Below are 11,020 nucleotides of genomic sequence, written 5' to 3' on the forward strand. Positions count from 1 at the left end.
GATGGGTGCAGCAGGTTGATGGGTGTGATGGGGTTGGGTGATGCGCAGGGGGTGGGAGTGCCACCCTCTGTGGATGAGATGGATTTGGCTCTGCAAGACATCTTTCAGAGTGTTGTGGCAAAACTGGCCCCGGCTCGAGGCAAGCTCTTCCGCAAACCTGAGGTCCCATGGTGGTCATTAGAATGTACAACGGCTATTCAAGATTGGAAGAGGAAGCGGCGCTGGTGCAGCGGGTGATTCGATGTCATAAGCGGGTGTATTGGAGGAATTTTTGTAGTACTCTCTCCAGTGATACTTGTTTGTCGAAGATGTGGGTGAGGTTTCGGCGTATGTCCGGGCAGGCGAGAGGTGCATCTCAGATTTCAGTGATTACTGATGAGGGGTGTGATATAGTGGATGATGGTGGTAAAGCGGAGGCATTGGGAAAGTATTTTGCGGGTGTGCATAGGATGGAAAATTATTCTCTGGTGTTCAGACAGAAAATGGCAGAGTAGTTTATGACTGTTAATCAGGATGTGCTGAATGTTGTGGACAATTGGACATCCAGTATTGATGTGTCCTTCACTTTGAGTGAGTTACGGGCTGTGCTGAGGGGGCAAAAGGATTCAAGTCCGGGTGAGGATGGGGTGCGTGATATTTATTTGCAGCATTTAGCAGATGTTTGTTTGCTGGAGGTGTTGCGGTTGTTTAATGTTGTGTGGGGTAACAGTACATTGCATAGTGGGTGGAAGAGGGCCGTTATCCTGTCGATTCTGAAACTGGGGAGGGAAGCCGACTGGCTTGTGTGGGTGCTATCGGCCCATTGCTTTGACATCTGGTTTGTGCAAGGTGATGGAAAAAATGGTGGTTGGCCGTCTGGTGCACTTTTTGGAGTCGGAGCAGCAGCTGAGTATGTTTCAGCATGGGTTCGGGAAATCTAGATCTGTGATGAATGCGGTTGTGGTGTTGGCAACAGATGGGAGGAGGCATTGTCCTGTCAGGATATGGCGGGGGTGATCTTTGTTGATATGGAGAAGGCGTACAATATGGTGTGGAGGGATGGGTTGCTATTTGTGATGTGAGAGAAAGGTGTTAAGGGGAAGATGTTTTCCTGGATTAAGGATTTTCTGATGAATAGGGTATTCCGAGTGCTCATTGGGGAAATGTTGCCCCGAGAGTTTTTGATGGAAAATGGGACATCCCAGGGTAGTGTTATCAGCTCTATTTATTTTCTTGGCACATTTCCATGAATCTGGCCCAGTGCATGGTGCTCCCTCTGACTAGCAGTGTCTTTCGCCAGTTGCACTTTAAACACAAGTCCCTATAGTTTGATTAAAATGGTGCGCTGCTATAATTCCCCTTGAGATGCTCTGGCACATGTTGCTACATTACAAACCTTTTTTTTAAAAAAGCTGAATGAAAATAGTTGTGCGTCCATCAACCTTTGGGAAGTGGTCCCTGCACAGTTTAACTCCAGGGTGTCCGTGGCAGTAAAACCATGAATTCTAAAAGCTACTGGAAAGTGAGTATAATATAATCCTTTCATCTAGTCACTTTAGGGGAAACTATGTCCTAAATTTGAGGAGCCCCCACTACTTCATGTGGATACCTGTTTGTTCTAGTCTTTGGTGATGTAGGGCACATAGAGGATAATGAATTCCAGTTTGTCCCTGATTCTAGTTGGCATATTGTCCATGGTGTAGACCAGGTTGGGATGGTTTCTAAATTGTAGGGTTGCATTTGGTATCCCAGTGTGGTGTGTAGTAGTAACGCTCATTGCCTGTCGGTTTGTTGTTGCTGATCCATGTTTGTTTACTGTGAGAAACCAGAGGGTGTCTCACTGTCTAGTTCCCGGGGGTCTCTTGCTCAGGTGGCCATGGCACAGCCGCTTTTGGATCCAGACCCTGGTGGTGGACCTGTGCGGGAGGATCGCCTGGGTGAGGGGTCCTTGGGGAGTGGGGATGAGGCATCTAATGGTGAGACATTTCCAATAATCTGATCCCATCCTATTTTGTAGGTTACTCCAACATCCCATCCCCCCCCCTTCCTACTAAATACTGAGCCAAGGAAGAGGAGGTCTAAGAGGAAAAGGATTAACACTATATTTATATTTAAAATGTATAAAGCGCAACTAAGGCCCAAAAAGGGCATCTAGGTGCTAAGCAGAGGTGGGGGGAAGGGCAAGCTCAGAGTACTCATATGCCAAATGTTCTAGCAGAGAAGGAGAGAAAGATTAAACAAATGTGTCTTCAGGGCTCTTCTCAAGGGAAAATAATCAGCCAGAATTCTAAGGTTGAGTGGGAGAGCATTCCATAGGCTGGGCGCCAGCTCGGAAAAGAAGTGGCCACCAAGACGTTTCCAACTAAATTTCGGAATCCTGAGGAGCTGATGAGAATCCGGGCATAGGTTTCTAGTTGGGTAAAATTTTACAATTTATTTTTCAAAAAGTGAGGTCCCACATTGTGGACGGCTCGGAGGACAACACTCAAGATCTGAAATTCAATGCGAGCTGCTACCGGCAGCCAGCCCAGGTGACGTAGCAAGGACAGAGAGGGAGTCAAACGAGGTGCCCCAAGCACCAGTCGAGCTGCAGCATTCTGCAAGACTTGCATTTGCTGAATATGGTACTTGGTTTGTCCCAGATAGATGCCATTACAATAATCCAGTGAACCAATTATGGTAGATGTCACCAGAGTTGTCCGGTTTTCTGCGGGGAACAGGGGAAGAATTTTCCTTAAAGCCTTCAATCTACCAAACCCAGCACTGCAAATGGCAGAAATATGGGCTTCTCATGACCCATTTGGTAGGAGTTTTACTCCAAGGCTTTTCACGGAGGCACAGGGAGATCAACATGGACCAAATGACTCTGGGCAGTAATGAGAGTTCCAAAGGTGCTCTCTCTCCTGACTCATATGTTACACTTGACAGGTCCTCATAATATGGTCAGGCAAAGTCAGACAATTGACCACAATTGCATACACCTGACGCACATTAACTCTGCCCACATGGATAAAAGGTGGAGCACTGGGACACACTCCGAACAAGTTGAGATACGGAATGAAGCAGCACTTCCAGGGTTGCGGCAAACCAGATGGAGCAGGATCACAGATCGAGGGATGGAAGCAAGGGGGAGAGAAACCCTGAACCTCCCCGGAATCCTGAAGATTGTAGATGAAAGACCGATTGAAAGGAAAGAGAAAGCTTGCATAGTGTTTCCACGTTATCATCCCGCCCTCCCGGGATAACAGCAGAGTTGGGGAGGTGAGATACCAGCTGTGAGCTGCAAACCTTGACTGCAGGAACAGAGCCGCAAGCAAACTCAAGGAGTTCACGCAGCTGGTGAGTGAAGTGAATTCCCTGAAAGGCTGATCTTTGTGAAACGAAGATCGTAGCTGCAACAAAGTGATAAGCAAAGGTTGCACGTAAGACCACAACTGTGATGAAAATGATTAAAGACTCTTGTTCAAAAGTGGTCATACCGTAAGAAGCGGTACAATCAAAGGTCTTTGTGATATCATGCAGACAAGAAATACATGGAGAAAGTGGGAAACAAGGCTTGCGTCTGACTGAGGGGAGCCAAAGAATGAAAACTGCAAGTACCCGAAGGCATTGCAAGAATGTTTCATTTGGTGAAGATTTTGTTGAACTTTCTTTTAGTATGTTTGTCAAGATATAAGGAATGAAGGAACTTGTGTGTTATAAGGAACAAGCTAATGAGAAGAGAAGGTCAAAGTGGTCATGCAGAGGTCTTCAAAAAATCCTTGCACATTCGAAAGTCTTCCACAGTAGGAAAAGTGAAAAGAGAGGCTTGAGCTCGACAGAGGGGAGCCTAGTGAATATGACACAAAGCTTGGGGAAGGGAACCCCATGAACTGTGATATAAAGGTCCGAGCCTGACAGAGGGAGACCTTGGTGAAATTATACTTCTGGAGAAGAAGCTAAGCCGTCATTGTGAACTGTGGTAATTTGGTTGAACTGCCAAAAAAAGAAGGAACTTGATCATGGTAGGCCAAGCGGGAGCTGGCCACGATCTTTGAACTGCATCCGTGTGTCTGGAAGAGTGTGTCACCCAAGCGTAAGTGTGCCACGTTACCATGTGCTGCAAAATGTGGGGAGGGACGGCTGCTCAGACACACTGACATTTCTTTTTCACACTTTCTTTTGATTCCATCCATATCCCTTCACCCATTTTTGGAGTTGTGGGATCTTGCTGGTCGGCACCTTCCCAAACGGTTGGGTTTTCTTTATTATTTCTGTTGTCCATTCTGGCATCTTTGTCTTTCTTGGGGCGAGGCATGGTGTTTGGGTTGTAGGTAGTATTCCTTTGAGTGGGCGTCCTCTTTGGATTGGTTTGTTTCCTGGTCCTTGGGGTTCAGTCTTTGCTGTTTACGGTTAGTTGTTGCTTGTAGTTGGTGAAGTTGTGGATTGTTGAACCTGGGGTTGTAGACCCCCGCAGTTTGGTTGTGTACTGCTCTTTCCTTTCTGGCTCCTGTGTGGTTTTTGTTGTTTATCTTGGGGGTCCTTTGGTTGTGGTTGTTGAACCAGGGACAGTAAACCCATGCGGTTCGGATGTTTAGTGATATTTCCTTTCTGGCTATGATGTGGATTTTGAAGTTAGTTCTGTGCCGTTGAGACACACTGCATGTGGGGTTCAGCAGTAACACTCAAAGATCCTACATTTTTCTTTGAATGGGCCCTGTTTGTTTATTATCCGGGAGTGTTCATGGTAATTATGCTCTTGTTATTTTTGCAGATGCCCTTCCTTCTATGTCTTTTCCGTCTTCTAGGATTAAGTTTCAATGGGAGATGTTGCTTCTTCTGTCTGTAAACATGATTCGACAGGTCAGGTTGAGTCACACACTCAGGTTAAGGACCACTATGGATAGCTGTTTAAGTGAGTTTGAGGGGTTGAACAGTTAGTTCATTCTGTTTTACTAGATCCTTAACGGATGCATAGCTGTTATCTCCCTGATGACTTTATTCAGAGTAGATAGTTGAGAACTATTAGAGATAACTAAATCCACTATTTCTCCCACTGCAAAAGGTTGGTTAATAGTGTACCCAATGACCTCACCCCAGGGGTAGACTGCCCTATAGGGAACTCTGGAGATTTCCTGGTGGGTCTCTGCACCCTGGGCCTCTTTTGTGTAGTAGTTCCAAATTGTCCCCTAGGAAAAGCATTGGGCTTGCTGAAAATGGGTCATATGGGGCCACTTTGAACATTTTTTCCAGGGCCTCTTTTAGTTCCCAGTCCACCCCTGCCTCACCCCGAAAGGACTTGACCAGGGGCTGTCTTTACAGGACATCGACGCCATTCATTTATTTAATGACCAAAGCACTAGAGCTTGTGAAACTCTGCATATGTACACGATTTCAAGAACATCGTTCACTTATATCAAAGTCCCTGCAGCGTTTGATCAATGGTTCATAATGCATATGAAAGCAAAGGAGTCCTATTTTCAGGACAGCATGAACATATGCCCAATGTTGGTTGCTTATTGGACAGAAATTGATTTTCTACACTCAATACTACATTTCTAAGTTCCAAACCAATTGATTATACTTGGGTGTAATCCTATTTCTAAGTGCAAACATTGTAGATTTCTCTGTTGGGCAGTTGTGATTGCTAATCGTGATCTTTAGAGCCTGTCTGGAGATCAGTCCTCTTATGAGCATCATTTGGTTTCAAGATCTACTGAGTTTTGCCTGCATTGACGATTGTTGTGCCAGGGGGTGTCTTGATACATGTATTGGACGGTATACAGTCTTTATAACAAAAATCTTATGAAGACATGCACATATACTGAAAATTGAACAACAACAAACTATAACGAAAAGGTATGTGGGGGTAGGGTAAAGGGTTCAATCTTGTGGGGAAACAGTTGGGGTGGGTTTTTAGGGTTGGGAAACGGGGTTTGGGGGTATGTTTGTTGTTGCAAGATTCACATTATAAGTGCATTCTACATAAAATGTGTCGTTATAAAGATATATAACCTTATTGGATGTCTACATCAACTGCGAGCAAGAATAACCTGTTGCTATGGAGATCTTCATTAGGATTTAGTTTGTTTGTTGTGCTGCATGTTTTTATTTGTTCAGCTAAGTGAGATAACATGTAATAGTAACTAAGCATGAGCATAGGGTTTCTTGTGTGTAATGTAATAGCGGGTGACCTGAGGCCGTTGCTGCTCTTTCTTCTGGATATAGCTTTCTACAAAATACATTCCTAAAGTTGCCTCTCCTCTATGCTAGCCAAGCCTAGGGCCTCATTCTGAGTTTATCAGTACGCTAAAAATCTGGCTGCAAATATGCTACCATCGCTTTTTTGTCAGTATTGAAATTACCACTAGTTTACGCACCTATGAGTTTGGAGTTGTCTCCAGCCAAGTGCTGGCGCTATTTCCTCCACGTCGACACCAAAAGGTACCACAGGTGTTATTAGCACTCATTATAATTCCTCCAAATCCCCCACAGAGGCCAATGAATGGGTACTAACACTGCCATACCGTGACTCGTGATTTGACTGTAAGTTCTGTGGACCAAGGCAGCCTTGGACTGCCTTACTGAACGATAGGCCCCTGGCCGAACCAAAAACGCAAAATGCTGGTGTGGACAGTTATTTTAGGCAAAGCGTCCCACGGCCATTTGCAACTGTGGGCCACTTGTTTACTGGTGCCCGAGACAATATAATGGCACAGTCTGACCCTGTACCAAGGGAAGGTATTGGTAATCGAGTCTGGCAGTAATTCCCATGGAATTACTTTCAAGCTTGTCATGAGGCTTGTCATGAGACTTGTCATGAGGCTTTGCATGAGGCTATATAGTGAAGGTTGCATTTGAGGAATGCGGGTGCCTTAAAAACAGGGCTACAGGAAGCAGGCTACCCCCAAGGTAAAGCTCCAAAACGACCCCAGACACAACCCCAGCTTGATCTTAAACAGTATGGGAAAGAATTAGCTGCCAAATGTACTCCACTCATGGATGCTTTCTGGTTCTGGTCAATCCAGGCCTCTTTGGTTCTTCAGAATGCTGACAATTAAAGTGCCGCTATTAATGTATACAAGCACGTTTCTGCACCGGCCAACTACAAGTTAGCCAGTGGGGTGGAGTACTTCCGTCCAGTTAAGAGCTGGAGGTCATTTGGCCACCCTTCTGGCAAAAATCACCGGTATTACAGGCACCGGTAATGTGGACTAACGCTGTCACCCGGCACTCGTAATCCAGTGGACACTCCTCCGGGCCGAGTGCTGGTAATAGTAATTGCATTTGCTGGTATCCTGGTACATCTACCACCAGGATACCGGCATTGTTGTGATGAGCCCCACAGTGTCTGCTCCTTGGTGGGCATCTTTCTGGGCTTGTGTCTCCACCCTCCCAATGGGCTGCTCGCTCATGACTCCCTCCGCAGAGATATTCTGTCTCTGCACCTCATTTTATTACAATCTCACAGACCCTGAAAAACAGATGCAGTTCAGATCGTCCTAATAAACAAACATTCAAACACTCACCATAAGCAACCTTGCCAATTATACATCAAATCACCTCAGAAATGTATTGCAATGAATCGGAGTTCAGATGGCCCGGGCATACTGGACATTACACTCCCCCAGGTACATGGGCTCTCCCGTTATCCTTGTAGCAGGATCCTAGGCGATCTCTCAAGTTGCCATCGGTGTACTCTGGAACCCCTTCCAGCCTCCTCTCACAATGCCCTCAGGTGCAACAGATGATGACCGGCTGCTCACCAAGACAGGCACAAGCATCAGTGCACAAAGACTGTGCCCTGTGACTGACTGCCATCATCTTATTCACCCACCAGAATGGAAGGTCTGTTTTGACCTAAATTAATCTAAGCGTTACAAGGTATGTTCTATTATAAACAATAAAACCATGTACATACATGATGTTAGACCTCAGAATGAGCTGAATCTTAGTTCATTCAAAATCCATAGTTTCTAATGTGAACAAGGGAAATACATTTGCAAAAGTATAAATGAACATTCGAGTTCATCACTGGACTCAACTGCTGTACACATTGTAAAGGTTACGCACACACCCAGCAGACAAGGGCACAGTCATTCGTTCCGGTTTAGGGTCGGTGAGCTGGAATAATCCCATGATCTACAGCTGAGCCATAGCCTATTGCGTTATCTCAATGCTTGTTGTGCCATCAGTCAAAATGAGGATCCTAATCGCCGGTGTCCTGCTGGCCCTGGCATCAGCCAATGCATTACCCAAAGGTTGGCCTGGGATGGAGGGGGGCCAGACCTGAACATCTCATGGTTTTCATGTGGCATTCAGGCAACCAGGCAGTGATGCCACAGACCCTGTATCAAGAGTGCATTGTTCAAGAGCCACTCCCCATGTTGCCACTGTACAGTTGTAATATATGCGCGCCTGGATTGCATTGATATGTCATGAACCTAACTAGGAACCAATGGAGCTCTGTGCAAAAGAGGAGAGTTCAGAGCCGGAAGGACAAGGTGAGCACAGGGGAGGGGAAGAGGCAAGGGTTCAGGGGATCAACGGTTTATATGGGATCAATTGGGGATGGGCATCTTCTGAAGTTCCTTCCATAAGGGCCGGCGGCCTGGGATCAGTCGCCCGCAGGTCGCCATGCTGTTGCATTTCGTAGATTCGAGGCTCGTGATGCGGTGGCTTCTGGTGCTGCGGAGGCCCCTGAGGTGTTGACCTTTTGAGCCAGGTAGGATGAAGCTTTGGTTGGTGTTGCCTGCATGAACATGAATCTGTATGCTCACCACTGGAGAGGAGACAGGAGAGTTTGATCTTACTTTGCATGTGATCAGGCGGTGTAGACCCGTAGTTATTTAATCCTCTCATGAGTTTTCACTATGATCTGTGGATCATACATGGTGATGCATGTGCCAGCATCTAGGGCGGGTTTGTCGTTCTGCCAACATTTACTTATCTGGGAAAGTGATCTAAAGTGGGTTGATTGTTGATGGCATGCATGTGGTTTTCTACTGTGATGCCTTTCCCTTTAGAGCAACTTTGACACTTTCCGCAACACACCACCATAGAAATGAAGATGACCGTTCCGTAAAGTGGCCACCGTTTTCCATGCATAACCACCGGTGCATGTGTGTGTCATTGCCTCTGACTTGATGGGAACCCACCTTCCTCTCATCATGGTTGTGGTTCTGGATTTACTAGCCAAACTTCATAAGTGGCCGAAACTTTCTTTCCAGTCCCTGCCGCGAGTAGTCACCTATAAGTGTGCAGCCCCAACATCCACCCCATCTATGTCTTGAAAGCAGACTGCAGCCACGATGGCCTACACGTTCTCAGTTGAAAGGGAACAATCAGTAGTCCATTGATGTTTCACGCCTTGTGCTGGGTGATCTTTTCCTAGCAACAATCACATGCCCTGTAAAGGATGATTGAACATTCAAAGACAAGTGGGATCCTTCTAAGTTGTCTGGTGCGGTTAATGCATGCACACCGGCACGCTACAAAACCAGTCAACTACACATTTGCTCTGGTGGGGTATCTGATTTACTTCCAGCCAAGGGCTGGAGGTAAGTCAGACGCCTTACAAACAGAAGTAGCCTGTATTATTGGCACTGGTATTACCGGTGCAGGAGTGTTTGACAGCAGAGCTAGAGTTGAGAGTGGCAATATGGAGAAGGTTGCCGTCCTTGAAAGACTTCCGGGGAGGGGTACTAGTCACAGGTACGCCTTGCGGAGGTGTAGAGGAAGCCCAAGGGGGGGGGGCAGAAGAGGAAGGAGGAGAGGGCAAGGTAGCCAAGAAGGAAATAGTGGGGGTAGACAAGGAAGCTGTTGGGGTGGGGGGAGAGAGGGGACAGCAGGAGAGGAGAGGAAATTGATGAGGTGCAGGAAACATCTATCAAAGAGAAGAAGGTTGACCTGAGGGCCTTGGACCAAGACAGTACCATTCAGGAAAACATTAATGATGACCTTGGAGGAGTGGAAGGGGGCAAGGAGGGCCTCCCACTGGGTGCCACAATTAATGGAAAATGAAGAGAAAGGAAAAAGCACAGAGATCATATGAAGAGTCCATAGGTCTGGTGAGGGAATGACAAAAAGGATGTTGGTGAGGGTTTGCCTGGAGGAGGCACTGGTATAGGTGTCAGCAATAGGGAGGCCTGGGTTGGATGTCCTTTCTAAACTTCTTCCCGACAGATTAGGTGAGGAGAGCAGGATAGTCATTAGAGAAGCAGTTAGAAAGATAGGAGAAACAGAGAGCACCATAGAGTAGGGAGAGCAGAGAAAAAGAAGAGGGAGGGGGCTGGGAGAACACTAGGTAAGGACACAGGGAGGGGCACTAGTAGACAAAACAGAGAGAGACAATTCAGTAGTAGATACTTTGAGAAGATGACAGGAGCACAGATAATGGTAGAAAAGTTCACTAATGAATGCTTTGCTAAGAAGGCAAAAAAAAAGACAAAAACACAGAACGGTACTACTTTCACAATGTTATTTTAAATACTGGAGAAAACACCTAAGTCTGAGAGTCCAGTATATTGGAAAAAAGGCCTAGTTTTCACAATGTAATTTTAAATACTTTCCAAATGCAATTTTAAGTACCAGAGAACAAAACACCTATGTATGAGAGTCTGCTAAGTGGTAAAGGTTTTCAATGTAGAGGGAAGACTCTATTCCTAACCTGGGCCACTCCTACCTTACTTAGTGGCTGCTGGTTGACGGCTGGCCACTGGCTTCCCCTGCTGACACCGGCAGACATGATAAGGAGCCGCCTCTGTAGGAGCCGCCCTTTGCCTTGGGGCCCCTAGCCACAGGGGCTGCCAGGCAGAGGGCTGCCCTCGGAAGGACAGTAATGACCAGAGATCTGAGCAATCAGAGCAGGGGGAGGGATGGGAGGTGGGTGGAGGGAGGAATGTGGAAGAGGGAGTTGGGAGGTATCGGGGAAGCTACGGTGGGCCAAGGGGCTGGGGGCTCAAATATGGCACAAGTTTAAACTTCCACAGGCCCAGGAGGGCTAACAAAATGCAGACACTCACCTCCTTTGCCCGGTAACAAAGAGGCGAGCAACGAGTGT

Source organism: Ambystoma mexicanum, chromosome 3p, assembly GCF_040938575.1.
Source record: "Ambystoma mexicanum isolate Mex_15411 chromosome 3p, UKY_AmexF1_1, whole genome shotgun sequence".
In the NCBI taxonomy this organism is placed as follows: Eukaryota; Metazoa; Chordata; class Amphibia; order Caudata; family Ambystomatidae; genus Ambystoma; species Ambystoma mexicanum.